The following is a 15,793-nucleotide window of genomic DNA, read 5'->3' as shown; positions in this document are numbered from 1 at the left end:
TACCTATGTAACAAACTTGCATTTTCTGCACATGTACCCCAGAACTTAAAGCATAACAATAAAAATAAATAAAAATGAAAAATAACAGATGACAGTCACATTTAGGGGTGGGCCTGAAACTCAGTGGAGAGATAAGCTCTTCCCAGCATACAGGGTTGTGAACAGTGCACCTGGTCATCGACCCTTTGCATAGGGAAGAAAAAGTGGCCCAAGATGAGAATTTCTGCAAATCCTGGATAGTGACTAAGGAGGTCTGGGGTTGAGGTGTATGAATGTACACTTGACAGTGGGCACACAGTATGAACGATTCTGTTGCACATTTTCATGTCCACTAGGACACATCCATCACGGAAGAGCCTCTGAACAATCAATTAGACAAGATGACTTGGCCCAGTGATGCTGGCTGTCAGTGTCCACCCCAGAACTGGCATGATAGGAACACGAACAGATAGGTGGCTGAGGTGTGGAGATGGAGGCTACGTATGAGGTCAACGGCATGGCTCTGGCTTACCAGTCTAATCACTGTGCCTCTGAATGTCAGCAGCAGAGCTGCTCCTGCTATGGCACTATTCCCCTAGGACACCGACCTAAAAAGGCCAGTTGTTTGTTTTCACAGGTGTAGATACTTTGGGAATGGATCTGCCTTTCCTGCCCATAGCATCTCAGCCAGCACTACCATCTGGGACCTTATAGAATGCCTGACCCATAGGCCTGAGTCCCACACAGCACAGCAGCCAACTAAGAGACACACCTCATAGCCCATGACCACGGGGTTCGCTCACTGCCTCACACACTGCAACCCCCTAGGGCAGCTGGCCTCAAAGAATGCTGGCATGGCCTTTTCAAGGAGCAACTGAAGTGCTAGCTCAGAGGAAACCCCTACAAGGAGGAGGTGGCATCCTTCAGTGTGCAAAGACTTGTGTATGTCATTGTGTCCCCAAAAGGAAAGACCCGTGAGTCTGGAAACCAAGGAGTAGAAGCAGAAGTGACTTACCACCAGTCTCTAAGACCCACTGGGGGATTTGGGGCTTCCTGCTCTGCGACTCTGGGCTCTGCAGGGTTGGAGGTCCGGATCCAAAAGAGGACGCACTGTGGCCAGGAAACACAGTAAGGGTCCCGTTGAACCGCAAGTTTAACCTGCTGCCAGGACACTTAAGATGCCTCATTCGCGAGGATCACCAGGTTGAAAGAGAAATCATCGTATTGGCAGGCGTTATTGACCTAATCAGCAGCAGGAGGCAGGCGCGCTTTTACCTAGTGGGGGCGAGGAGGAACACGGGCAGAACCCAGGGGCTGGGCTCAGGTGCCTCCTGCGGTTCCTCACCCGCATGTAACTGTGAATACGCAGGTGCAGTCACTCCAGACTGAGCAGGGTATGATTCTAATTTAGACCCTTCAGGAATGAGGGTCATCCCATCAGGTAATCTACCGACACCTGCTGACCTGACAGCTGAGGGTGAGGGGAATTTAAATACAGGGCGGAGGAGGGGTTAGGATGCTCCAAGACCCTCGGCCAGTCAGGGAGACTGTGGTTTATAGATCAGGAAGAAAGGCCCCTGGGAACCTTGGAGGAGCTGCTTTCTGAACTTTCCTGCTTGGAGAAATAGATCTGTGTGGGGCAAGGGGTGGGCAGTGGTAGTAAGGAGCATGCGTCTCACGGACCATCATCAACGAGAAGCATAAACAAACCAAGGACCCAGGCGGCTGCGCGCAGACATCCATTGCTATGTGTGCCCTGGGGTGCACTCCCCGCAGGCAGCTCCCTGTGAGTGGCTGATCGCTGCGGGGATCTAACGCCCGTTCCTGGAAGACATCCATGGATAGCTGACTTTGGCTGGAAGACTCGCTGACCCTTCCTTAGAGGGCATGCAGTCTGGGACACGTACACACCACCACCTTTCCGTCTCTCCTCTCTCTTCCCTTCCCTGGTTTGCTGTCGGACACGCCATCCCAGCCTGTCTTACCTCCCTTCCCATATTTTTTTCCTCACACAAGTACTTTCTCTAATACCACCTTTACACATTTAATCCCAACTTGGCACCTGGCCAGTGGTGTGCTAGTAAATGGACCCCTCTCCCCCAAATAAACGTTCTCATTTGTACCATTGGCTGATTTCTATGGTATAGGTGGCCTCACCATGGCAGGCATCTATTAATGGTTCTTGGAAAACTCCCAAGTAGCGGCTTCCATGAGCTGGCACCAGTCACTCCAACGCACCACTTCATGTGCCTCTGGGGGCTGAGAGACACGGAGGGGCGTGAACCCATGGTGGATCCTATATGCTTCAGGGTAGCGTGAGTCAAAATCTGAGGAAGGCGGAGGAGTCTGCTGATTGCCAGCATTTGATCTCATTAACAGCATGTCTTCTCGGTGCTTGAAATGTCTCTTCGGTGTTTGGGACGCTAGAAATCTGACATGCGCCCGTCCTTAATGACATATCCACAGTACTAGTCGTTTGTCTCTATCCCCCTCAATCCATGGAGCAATCCGCCATCTGATTAGCCTTCCTAAAGCAGCACTCTGACCATGTAAATGCCTCTGCTAAAAAGCTCCAGTAGCTCCCTTTCCTAGGGAGACATTTCTCTAAACACGTGGAATGCCTTTGGAGGATGTTAATAGGTGTCACGAGAATCCCAGGGCAGCATAATCCAACACGTTTGGGCAACACTGACTGTAGCAAAATGAGGCAGTTTTCTTTATGTCAGGATTTACCAGTGTAACCTAGTGTGCATGGCAAATTTGCCATGGGGCTATGCAGCCTTTCTCAAACCTGTTCGTCGATGGCTCCCTTCCCCTGCTTTTTTCAGAGCATCTCATAGAATTAGTATGCTGTGGAACACTATGGAAACGGTGGATGTGCTGACTTAGAGAATAAAATCCAAACTCCTTAGTCTAGCCTTCAAGGCTCGCCATTGTCTGGGTTTCAATGACTGGCTGACCTTGTTTTCCTTCTGGAACCCTTTGTTCCAGGAAACTTAAACCACTCACTGTGCGTACCCATGGATACTTCACTGCCTTTGATCCTTTCGTGTCCTTCCTCTGGTCTCTAATGTCCTTCTTCCTCTTCTTTATATACTGAAATTCATCTATTCTTTCAGGCAGCTCAATGCCACCATTTCTATAAAGTCTCATCTGAATCTACCTGACTTTGAAAAAAATGTGGTAAAATACACTTACATAAAATTTACCATCTTAATCATTTTTTAAGTATGTGGTTCAGGGGCATTAAGTACCTTCACAGTGTTGTGCAGTCATCACCCCATTCATTCCCAGAACGCTTTTGCAAAACTGAAACTCTGCTGCCATTGACAGTAACTTCCCACTCTTCCGTCCTCCCCAACCCTGTCAACCCCCATTTTTCTTTCTGTCTCTGAATTTCACTGGGTGCCTCATATAAGTGGAATCTTACAGGTTTTTTTTTGTGTGTGTGTGATTGGCTTAGTTCACTTCATATAGTTCATCCTACAAAGAAATTCATGAAGGGCATAAAACTGGAAGGTCTCCAGAAGGCTCCTGATCTGGGTCCCCAAGGTCAAGCTTCGCGGCTCCTCCATCCTTCCATTCTCATCCTGCAGCTCAGTGGCCCTGTTAAACGGAGATGTTGAAGGATGAATGGGGAATTGTTTCTCAGCATTCCTGATCCCAACTACTTTGGGAAGAAGACATCCACCCAGCGGACTGGTCTTTCTGTTTTCTTCTTCCGCTCAAGGTTCATCTATGTTGTAATACGTACCAGAATTTGTTTCATTTTAAGGTTGAATAATATTCTATTGTTGATACATGGCACATTTTACTCATTCATTCACTAGCCAATGGACACTTGAGTTGCTTCCACCTTTTGGCGACTGTGAATAATGCTGCTATGAACATGGGTATGCAATTATCTGTCTGAGTCTCTGCTTTCAATTGTTTTAAGAACACACCCGGAAGTGGAGTTGCCGAGTCATGTGGTAATTCTACATTTAATTTTTTGAGGGCCCGCCATATTGGCTTTCACAGCAGCTGCAACTTTTGACATTCCTGAACCCACACAACCTTTTACCAGCACACTCTGCATTAGTTATTAGTTATACTCCTCAATTTATTTTTAGCCATTTATACAAGTCTTCTCTTTCCTGTATTATAAGTCCCTAAAAGGTAAGAGGCATGTCACTTTTTTCTTTGCTTCTTCCCAGATGTCGAGAATAGTGCCTTAATGTGGTGCTTACTGATGTTCTGTCCCTTAATATTGGGCCTCACCACTTGTGGGAGGACTGAATTTCTCTCCACAATGACATACTACTAGCAGTTTTCACTAATAGTCACACGCATACACACACACATACCAAAACACACTCACATCATAATCTTTCTACTCTTCATTGTGTTAAATAGAGCCTCTACCAAAGGATAGCAAGGCATGTTCAGATGATTATTTGCACCAAAAATGTCCTCCCAATGCACCAACGTACCTAAAATGTTGGGTGGAGATGGTGCCTTTTCCAGTGGAAGGTACTCATGGCATCAGAATAAATGCACCCCACAGACAAATTCACAAAGGGTGTAGCACTGGAAGGCCTCCATCGGGCTCCTGACCAGGACCTCCAAAGTCAGGTTTGGCAGCTCCTCCATCTTTCCTTGCTCACCTGGAGCTCAGTGGCCTTGTTCAATGGAGATGATGAAGGATAAATGGAAAACTGTTCCTCAGTATCCCTGGTCTCAACTACTTTGAGAAGAAGACATCCACCCAGCAGGCTGGTCCTTCTGTTCTTCACATTCCTCTTCCCATAGTTACTGTTCCTCTTTTCACAGGTTAACATTTAACTTGGAAAAAAAAATCATCTCCTTAGAATTTCGAGCAAATGTTAATCACTACCAGCAGTCTCCGCTGTCCACCTTTCACCTTCTCCTGAGGTGGGCAAGGCTAATTTAGCTTGTCAGTGGAGGTTTTGTCTGCTGTTAACCTCCTCACCTCTTTGTGTTTCCCAAGTTTGTTTGCTTTAGCAGGGTTTAATTGGATTAAGGTTCTGGTCTCAGAGACTTTCAGATCTGGAATCTTTATCAGATGAGACGAGATCATAGAAAACAGAAGGTAGGGTGGGAGGGCCACTAATTCAACACCTGGCCCACAGGGGAGAATTAAATCCAGAATTAGTGAGACTTGGGAGCAGGGCCTCCCCATTGGGATTTTCTTCATGTTCCAAACTGCTCTTTGGAACCCATTGTCTCAAGGACCCCCTAGGAGATGAGAGTATAGGCATTACCTGCGTCTCTCTCTCTCTCTCTTTTTTTCATGTTTTAGGGAGGTGAGGGGAAATGTTGGTAGCTTGCTAGGGACGGAAACAGTACAGTAAGACAAGTAGTGTGATGTTGTGAAAAGCACCAAATGTTATATATACAATTGGTTAAAAAACAAATAGGTAACAACTTGTGGTTTTCACAACCAGCTTTTGTGGTAATCTGAACTTGGACACAGAGCATGCTGGGACCTTGGCTCCAGGGTTGGGACAAATGGTCAGTATTTCAAACCACAGGACTCCAGAGGATGGGGTGAATTTGGGTGTCAAAATCTTCTGAGGAGGGCAAATGGGGAGGTAGAGGCCAATCTGATGGTTTGGAGTTTAGAAATAGGATATTCTACCAGGACCAGCATCACACAGCTTGCTTATTGCACAACTTCAGAGGCACTGTTCACAGCAGATTGGTAGTAGTTGTGGATACCTGTGGTCTTACCTGGCCAGCAGTACCTTTTTCTAGGTGGCTGCCCTCCCTGCCATCCACAGTTACCATAGGTGCTGCCTGCATGCACTTAACTCCAGCTTGATCACTTGAGGTTTTCCATCCATTTGGTGAAGTTGACTGGCAAAGGTGTGGCCACCTGACCTAAGCTGGGCTATAAAATGCAAAGCTCGGGACATCCCAATAGCCATGTTTCTTGCTGGGTGAACCTAGGAAGCAGAGGCCAGTTAGCAGAAAAAAAGAAGATTTCAGCATCTGCAGAGAGGCCCTGAGATGACAAACTCAGAAAGAGATGTTCGTGTCAGTGTTTCCACCTGTCCCTGGGGCACTGGGTTCCATGAGGTACTAAATGCCTCTGAGTGTTTCAGCTGGTTCAGATTGGGTTTCTGTCGCTTGAAATCATAAAAGTTCTGAATAATATGCTACAGATCACGGTCAAGGATGTGAAAGTACTTTGTTTTCCATGCTTCATCAGATTTGGAATAGGAGCCTTGTGGAGGTTAAATTTAACTCTCAGGAATTGGAGGCAGGCAAGGTGTAGGAAGGGTTTCAGCAACCCAATCAAGGAGGGAGGTTTGAGGATTTAAGCAAATAAACCAGGTGGTGGGGAGGCACAGGACAATCACTGGGCATGCAGGTGAGCATGGCACCACCCAATGTAGGACTTAGGAAAGCTAGGCTTTATTCAGTGGGTAATGGGCTGCTGACTCCACCCCATTTGTCAAAACTGCCCTGGAATCTGGGCATGGTGTCTCTTAACCTGTAATCCCAGCACTTTGGAAGGCCAAGTAAGGAGGATTGCTTGAGCCCAGGAATTCCAGAGCAGCCTGGGGAACACAGCAAGACTCTGTCTCTACTAAAAATAAAAAATAAAATTAGTCAGTCATGGTGGCATGCCGCTATAGTCCCAGCTGCTTCAGAGGCTGAGGTGAGAGGATCACTTGACCCCAGGAGGTCAAGGCTGCAGTGAGCCATTATTTTGCCACTGCACTCCAGCCTGGGTGACAGAGAGAGACCTTGTCTCAAAGCAAAACAAAACAAAACAAACAAAGAAAAAAACTGCCTTAGAATTTGCCAAAGTAATGATTGTCATGACAATAGCACCACCAACAACAAAAAACCCAAGCCAACAACCCAATTAAGACTTGGGCAAAGAAAGGACTTGGACATTTTTTCAAAGAAGATAAACGGTCAAGAAGCACGTGAAGAGACGCTCAACCTCACTAATCACTAGGGAAATGCAAATCAAAACCACAATGAGATACCACCTCACACCCTTCAAGGATGGCTACTATAAACACACACACACACACTCACACCACACACACACATACACACCATAACAAAGATTGGCAAGGATGTGGAGAAATTGGAACCCTTGTGCAGTGTTGGTGGGTATATGGAATGATGTAGTATGGTGGGTCTTCTAAAAATTAAAAACAGAATGATCAGGCATGGTGGCTCACACCTGTAATCCCAGCACTTTGGGAGGTGGAGGCTAGTGGATCACTTGAGGTCAGAAGTTCGAGACCAGCCTGGCTGACATGGTGAAAACCCATTTCTACTAAAAATACAAAAATTAGCTGGGCGTTGTGGGCGTCTGTAATCTCAGCCACTCAGGAGGCTGAGGCAGGAGAATCACTTGAACTCGGGAGGCAGAGGTTGCAGTCAAGATTGTGCCACTGCACTCCAGCCTGGGTGACAGAGTGAGACTCTGTCTCAAAAACAAAACAAAACAAAATAAAACAAAACAAAACAGAATTAACATATGACCCAGCAATTTCCACCTGCAATCTAGCCCCAAACTTTCCTTCTCCTATATCATCATTCTACCTATGCTTAATTCTGCAAAACTTCCTCACATCTGGGATGGAGTGGATGCTAATCTTACCACTTAGGGTGTTCCCTCCACCCCAGATCCCACCTACCTCTTGAGGTTTCCCCAGCCCTCTCATTGGAAAACACGTCTCTTTCATTTGAACTCTCCCGGCATTTTGACTATCTGTCTTGTATGAGACTGCTCATATTTGCTTTGTTGTAATTGCTAATGTATTTGTCTTATCTACTGGACTGTGTGCTTGCTGAGGGCAGGAAGGGCATGAGTCTTATTCATCCACAAATTCCACCTAGCTGACATTGATGACTGACAGGCAGCACAATTTCAATAAAGAGTAGTTGAAAAACATGAATATAGGGGAGGATGAGAAGCCTGGTTATAAACGGAATGAGAAATTAGCATAGAATTAAATTTAGGAACATGTGCCACACCCATGTCTATTTTCTCCTCATTTGGCTTGTGAATAGGAACAGCTATCAGTCAGTGGTGTGACCGTGCTAGTCTTGTTATTTCTGCTGCACAGATGTACTGCGTTATTGTTTCAAAGAATAATCCTTCATGAAGGCTTGTTATCCCTACTTCTTACACACACATCACGGCAAGACAATCCTGGAGAGCCCGAAAGCCTTCCTGGAATCCTAGTGGGGAAGATCAGGAAGATGTTCCTGGAAAATGGCCCCTTCAGTGACTGTGAAATTTTACCCTGGATGGGTGCAGTGGCTCATGTCTGTAATCCCAGCACTCTGAGGGGCCAAGGTAGGAGGATCATGTGAGCGCAGGGGTTTGCGACAAGCCTGGGCGAGATAGTAATATCCCCTCTCTACAAAAAAATTTAAAAAATTAGCCAGGGGTGATGGTGCATGTCTGTAGTCCCAGCTACTCAGGAGGCTGAGGCGGGAGGATCCCTTGAGCCTGGGAGTATGAGGCTGCCGTGAACTGTGATTGTGCCACTGTACTCCACCCTGAGCAACAGAATGAGACCCTATCTCGAAACATAAATAAAATTGTTCCCTGCTATGGTCTGAATATTAGTGTCCCCCCCGCCATTCATATGTTGAAATCCTGACCCCTTGAGGTGATGGGGTTAGGAGGTGGAGCCTTCTGAGGGGCGATGAAGTTGTGAAGGTGGAGCCCTCATGAATAGAACTGTGCCCTTATAATAGGCCCGAGAGAGCTCTTTTGCCCCTTCTGCCATGTGAGGTCAGTGAGAAGGCGCCATCTATAAATAAGGGAGTGGACCCTATCAGACCCCAGATCTGCCAGTGCCTTCATCTTGGACTTCCCAGCTTCCAGAATTGTGAGAAATTTATTTCTGTTATTTTATTTTATTTTTGGGACAGGGTCTCACTCTGTTGCCCAGGCTAAAGTGCAGCGGCATTATCACAGCTCACTGCAGCCTCGACCTCCTGGGCTTAAGCAATCCTCCTGCCTCAGCCTCCTGAGTAACCGCGATCACAGGCTTGCATCATCACACCCTGCTAATTTTTTAATTTTTATTTTTTGTAGAGATGGGGTCTCTCGTGTTGCCCAGGCTGGTCTCAGACTCCTGGGATAAAGTGATCCTCCCACATCAGCCTCCCAAAGTCCTGGGATTACAAGTATGAGGCACCATACCTAGCCCTCTGTTATTTATAAGCCACCCAGTTTGTGGTCTTTTGTTATAGCACCCAGAAAGGACTAAGACCTATTCCAAAGAGGCCCTGAACATGCTGAGCCTGGACTCATGAATTTCACAGGCCACGCATAGAACAAATGACAGGCCTGGCTTCAGATTTGGCATCTGAAGAAAGACAAGGAGCTGCTCCTTGGGCCTAAGGGTAATGGCAGTGAGTATTTACTGAGCACTTACCATGTGCCAAATAGTATGCTCCACCTGCACTGTGTGGTAGATACTAACCGTGTGGCTATTGAGTACTTGAAATATGCTGAGGGCTGGGTGTGGTGGCTCACGCCTGTAATCCCAGAACTTTGGGAGGCCGTGATGGGTGAATCACCTGAGGTCAGGAGTTCGAGGCCAGCCTGACCAATATGGCGAAAGCCCATCTCTACTAAAAATACAAAAATTAGCTGACCGTGGTGGCACATACCTGTAATTCCAGCTACTTGGGAGGCTGAGGCAGGAGAATTACGTGAACCTGGGAGATGGAGGTTGCAGTGAGCCAAGATCACGCCACTGCATTTTAGCCTGGGTGACAGAGTGAGGCTCCGTCCCAAAAAAAAAAAAAAAAAAAAAAAAAATATATATGCTCGGTGCAACTGAAGAGCTGAATTTTTAATTTAAATTGAAAAACAGTCTATTCAGTTATTAGAAAATATTTAACAGTGGTTGGAACTAACATGGGTATGTGAATGTACTTTTTCAACTATTATACAAATCTTATGAAATCTAAATAAGAAACAAGTATTTCTGAAGAAAATTTAGCATCTGAATTGAGATGCCTTGGGAGTATAAAATACACATCAGATTTTGAAGATTTAGTATGAATAAAAGAATGTTAAACTTCTCATTAGCATGTATATATTTTTTGAGATGGAGTCTTGCTCTGTCACCCAGGCTGGAGTGCAATGGTGTGATCATGGCTCACTGCAGCCTCAAACTCCTGGGCTCAGGTGATCCTTCCCCCTCAGCCTCCTGAGTTGCTGGGACCACAGGTGTGCACCATCATGCCATTTTTGATTGTATATATTGGGTTAAATAAAATATATGATTAAAATTAATGTCACATGATTCTTTTTTACTTTTAAATGTGTGGCTACTAGAAAATTTTAAACACCGCATATGGCGTGTGTTATATTTCTATTGAACAGCGCTATGTGATGTGCTGAATATTTTAACACGCATTATCTCATTTCCTCCTGACAATAACCCTTTGAAGTAGATACCATCATTATATCACCTTTTTACAGAGGATGCTCAGAGAGGTTTAACAACCTACGCACAGTTACACAGCCTGGTGGTGGCACCGTGGACCAAGCAGAGGTAATGTGATACCAGAGCCGGCGGTCACAGCGGGCTTCGCTTTCTCTGGGGGCTGAGGCCTTAACATACAATGCCTTTTCATGGAATCACACAGGGTGTTACAGTCTCAAAGGCTCTCACAGGCATTCCTTTTGGTAATATTTTTGGAAGATGCTATACACACAGCAATTTTTACAGCTCTGATTTGGCATTTCTGAATGCACTGGAAGCCTCAAAAAGAAGAAGAGGAAGGCACCAAGTCTATCTAGGCTTCTGAGAGGTCCTGGGATCACACTAAATAATTTTCCTAGCCGCCCCCACATACTATCTTGGATAGGTTTATGGTCAATAATGTGATGAGTGATTCGGGAATCAGATAAGACGGGTTTAGTACAATAGAAACGCAGTCCGGTCCAGGCACAGTGGCTCATGCCTAATCCCAGCACTTTGGAAGGCTGAGTGGGGCAGATCACCTGAGGTCAGGGGTTCAAGACCAGCCTGACCAACATGGTGAAACCGCATCTCTACTAAAAATAAAAAATTAGCCAAGCATGGTGGCGCATGCCTGTAATCCCAGCTACTCAGGAGGCTGAGGCAGGAGAATCGCTTGAACCTTGGAGGCAGAGGTTGCAGTGAGCCAAGATCATGCTGCTGCACTCCAGCCTGGGTGACAGAGCAAGACTCCATCTAAAAAAAAAAAAAAAAAAAAAAGGCGAGGCTACCAACCCTCACGCTATGCTGTTGCTGTTGATTAATTGTGCACATGAAGGCGGCAAGATGCTGAGGTAGGAGTAGAAGGCTGGAAAGAAGGGAGAGACAGTTGACATTTCCAAAGGCGAAGTTTTCTAAGAGGCTGGCAGGAGGCTGGGAAGGCTCTCACTCTCCCTGAAAGTCCTAACACATCTGCTTCTTGCCCCATGAGAACTTGCTCCTGGGTGCCGGCTTTGCCATTTGCGGGAAGCTTAGATGCACTGAGAATGGGACATGGGACAGGGTGCTTGGAGAGCCGGGGCTGCGAGGACATGAGACAGTTCCGGTAAAGCGAGGGAAGGAGCTGGCTGAGGATGGGAGAGTGACCAAAACCAACCCAGGGAAGGGTCCAGTCCCAAGTTCCAGCTTTGCCTGGAGCCACTTTGCCTCTACCTTGGGTTAGCAGGTTGAAGTGGGCTTACTGTGTCGCATAGTCTGGTGTTTAATCAAATAATTAGTTAAATATAATTCGTGGAAGCTGAGCATGGTGGCTTATGCCTGTAATCACAGCACTTTGGGAGGCCAAGACAGGTGGATCACTTGAGGTCAGGAGTTCGAGACCAGCCTGGCCAACATGGTAAAACCCCATCTGTACTAAAAAATACAAAAATTAGCCGGGCATGGTGGCGTGCACCTGTTATCACAACTACTCAGGAGGCTGAGGCAGGAGAATTACTTGAACCTGTGAGGCGGAGCTTGCAGTGAGCCAAGACTGCACCACTGCATCATTCCAGCCTGGGTGGAAAAAAAAAAAATTCATGGAAATAGCAAAATCAGAATTCACGATTATGCAAAGGGCTGGCTTCAAATTTGCAAAGATGCGGTAGCCTTGACCTAGACTGATATCTACCCGTCATCACAGGTATCAACATCACAGATGTTCCTGCCAAAAGCTTGGGGTGCTCCTACCAATTGGTACTAACAGAGGAGGCGGAGGACAGAGCAAGCCATGAGGATTCATTAGGGTTCTTTACATGTGTTTTCCTGTTATGTTATGTTTGGAAGGTTGAGCACGGGTGTGTCTGGAATGAAGGAACGTTGATGTTATCCTGAAACAGAAAGTGGATGCTCTGATGTGATTCTGCCTTACTGCTTTTGGGTGCCTTTACAAGAAACTCCTACAATTAGACTTGGTAGGTAAGTGCCTCTTTTCTTTTCTTTTCTTTCTCTTTCTTTCTTTCCTTTCTCTTTCTTTCTTTCATTTCTTTCTTTCTTCTTTCTTTCTTTCTTTCTTCTTTCTTTCTTTCTTCTTTCTTTCTCTTTTTTTTCTTCTTTTTTTTTTTTTTTTGAGACAGGGTCTCACTCTTGTCTCCCAGGCCAGAGTGCAGTGGCACGAACACAGCTCACTGCAGCTTCTTCCTCCGGGGCTCCAGCGATCCTCCCACACTTAGCCTCCTGAGTAGCTGGGACTGTAGCTGGGATTATACCCCATCACGCCTGGTTAATTTTTTTGATTTTTTTTGTAGAGATGGAGTCTTGCCATGTTGCCCAGGCTGGCTTCAAACTCCTGGGCTCAAGTGATCTTCCCTTCTTGGCCTCCCAAAATGCTGGGATTACAGTCATGAACCACCATGCCCACCTCTTCTAAAATGTTAAATATCTCTGGGGAAGTTAAAAGACTTGTTCACGTGGCTCACGTGTTAATATGAAATGGTTTAACCTCACTGTCTTTCTCCTAATACCTCTTGCGCATTGAGAATATAGATATTTTCAAGGAGCTGGGGAAGGAGAGTAGAAGGAAATAGAAGTTGATTATTGTAGCTGTTGTTGTTGTTGTTGTTACTGGTCTTGTTTAGAGGGCGTACCCCAGTGGGAAAGGCCTCGACTGAGATGTGAATTGGAGTGGTGACAAGAGAGATTTGAATATGAGGATCTTTGAAAGTTAAAGTGCTCTCAAAGGATGATAGAAGGGTTCTAAAAAAGAGGTTTTTTTTTTTTTTTTCTCTTATTTTCCCAGAAATTCTGTCTGGGACTGGGCACGGTATGTGGGCTCTTTACTATGCTTGGACTATTTTGAAAATAAAACTCAGCTGGGTGCGGTGGCTCATGCCCGAAATTCCAGCACTGTGGGAGGCCAAGGCAGGTGGGTCACCTGAGGTCGGGAGTTCGAGACCGTAGGCAGTCCTTTGGTAATATTTTTGGAATATTACCAATTCACCTGGCCAACATGGTGAAACCCTGTCTCTATTGAAAATACAAAAAACGAGCCAGGCATGGTGATGCACGCCTGTAATCCCAGCTCCTCGGGAGGCTGAGGCAGAAGAATCTCTTGAACCCGGGAGACCGAGATTGCAGTGAGCCGAGATCACGCCGCTGCATTCCAGCCTGGGCGACAGAGCCAGACTCCATCTCAAAAACAAACAAACGAGCAAACAGAAAAAGAAAAGAAAAGAAAACTCCATGCATCTGGACAAGCTAGGCAGGGGCTGAGGATAGAAGATGAACCAGAAACACTGTTAGCCCCCTCCTTTCCTAGTACGCCACTCTAGCTAGCCTTTGCCCAAGAGGCCTTCATGCCCAATTGTAGCTTTTCCACAGGAAAAGCAGGACAGCTGCTGCTAATTTAATTACATCCAATTTGGGTGGTGTTTATTGAGCCTTCTGCGTAAGGCACCTTCTTAACAATGTCCCAGCCCTCCACCACCATCACCACCCACCTCCCCCCTACGACAAATCGGACCATAGGATTTCCAGGCGGAGAAGAAAACCTCCCGCCTCGGGCTTCATCTGCAGGGGCCGCAGTCCAAGCCAGCGGCTCTGACGTTTTGTTTTCTCTGCACTCGGTTCTGATGCCGACACTGCGCAGGTTGTTACAGAACTGCTAGAGATAAGCGTGAGGGCACATTAAGGCATGGGAGGCATTCTTTCCAAATGGGGGAAGGAGAGGAAGCAGACAAAGAAGGGCCTCTGCTGTCGTTAGGATTCTCACTTGCATGTTTCTGTTTCCAGAGCACCAGTGATGGGAAGTGTTTGCTTCTCTCTATCAGTGAACTCAAGGCACAAAAAACCAAGGCAAAAGAACACTTTTTAAAGGCTCTTGCCACCAATTGCATCAGCTCCATCAAGCAGGGTTGCGCAGTGCAAAGGCTGGAATGGTTTCCAGGGCCTCTGTGGGGGAGGAGGGGAGAGTTGCCCTCCTCATCTCTGAAAATAGTGCTTTTCCCAAATTGGTTTTTCAAGTTTCCCTCCTTGAAATGTGAAATGACATCCTCCAAGCACCCTGTTTGAATCTGTGGTGTTATGTATTTGTGATGGCTTTAAGACAGTCTCGGAGGGGCTCCTAGGGAGGTGGGGAGGGGAGCCCTGAGGCCGGGACACCTTGCTTGCTTTTGATGGAAAACTGCTCTCCAAAAATGGCTCCAGAGAAAGCAAGCCTTGGGATAGTGAAGAGAGAGTGGAGAAGCTTAGATTCTTTTTTAAATGGAAATTATTTATTTCCACTGCAAAGAAGACATTTCCCTCAAAAGGGGGAAAACGTCTTAAAGACAACTCCCCCAGCTCATCTAGCGCTGGGACACAAGCAAAATGCCTGACGGGCCGGTAAATCATCTTGGGAGGAGAGAGTTTGAATAGAGGGGAAGGCAGAAAAGCAGAGGCCCGGCATAGTGTGGGCTGATTCCAGCAGAGGCTGAGAGCAGCAAGGGGCCTGGGCTATGGGATACATAATTGGCTAACGAATAATAAAGCCAAAATTGGATATTAACAGCAATTAATTTCTGTAGAGGCACTGGGGAAAAGAGTTGCAGAAAACCCCATTGGGCCTTAAGCCGAAGCAATCTGAAATTAAACCAGTGTCTCAATTAAATGGGAGTAAATATTGCCACATCAATCTGTGTAGAGTGGGAGGGGGCTGACAGAAGCCCCCCGTGCAGCTCAGGGCACCTTCCTGCACGTCCGAAGCTCTCGGTGGCACAGCCTCAGTCAGGCACATCCTGGTCCTGACCTGTGTGGCCTGTAGAGGCCACCCGGCCCATGACCTTGAGGCCAGGGCTCTGAAAGTTATTTCAGGGCACGGCCTGTTGACCCAAAGGGACCTTGCATCACTCAATGCACGCTGATGGACCCAACAGATGAAGAAACGGAAGGAATTGAGTTTTTTTTGCAAACAGAGACCAAGTCCTAACGGCAGCAGCGGTTGCATTTGCAAGGAGATTCACGAAGACAGAAAGAGCCTTCTGCGCCTTCCTTCCCAGCAACTTCGAGCGGCTCGGTGCCCTCCGGCGTCGGATCTGGAACTAACGCTGACTAAGGCCCAAGGAGGAATGTGTCTTTTTCTTTGCGGGTTGAAGATTTTTGTTGTGGTTTTGGCTTCCGTGGGGATGGTTGCGGGGGTGGGGAAGGAGGGTGTTTGGGGATGGCGAGGACACGTCGCTGGGTCCTGGGGGAAGATGCCCGCTCCCTGGTATCCCTGGCTGGGTCATTGGGGGTATCCGGGAATGGAGGCTGGAGGTATGGGCGGGGCTTCCTAATGGGGAATCCAGGAGAATGCACTGAGACGGACCCCCCACTCCAGCAAATAAAACCCAACC

Source organism: Symphalangus syndactylus, chromosome 1 (assembly GCF_028878055.3).
Source record: "Symphalangus syndactylus isolate Jambi chromosome 1, NHGRI_mSymSyn1-v2.1_pri, whole genome shotgun sequence".
NCBI lineage: Eukaryota > Metazoa > Chordata > Mammalia > Primates > Hylobatidae > Symphalangus > Symphalangus syndactylus.
The sequence above is the reverse complement of the archived record's forward strand: the minus strand, read 5'-3'. Positions refer to the sequence as shown.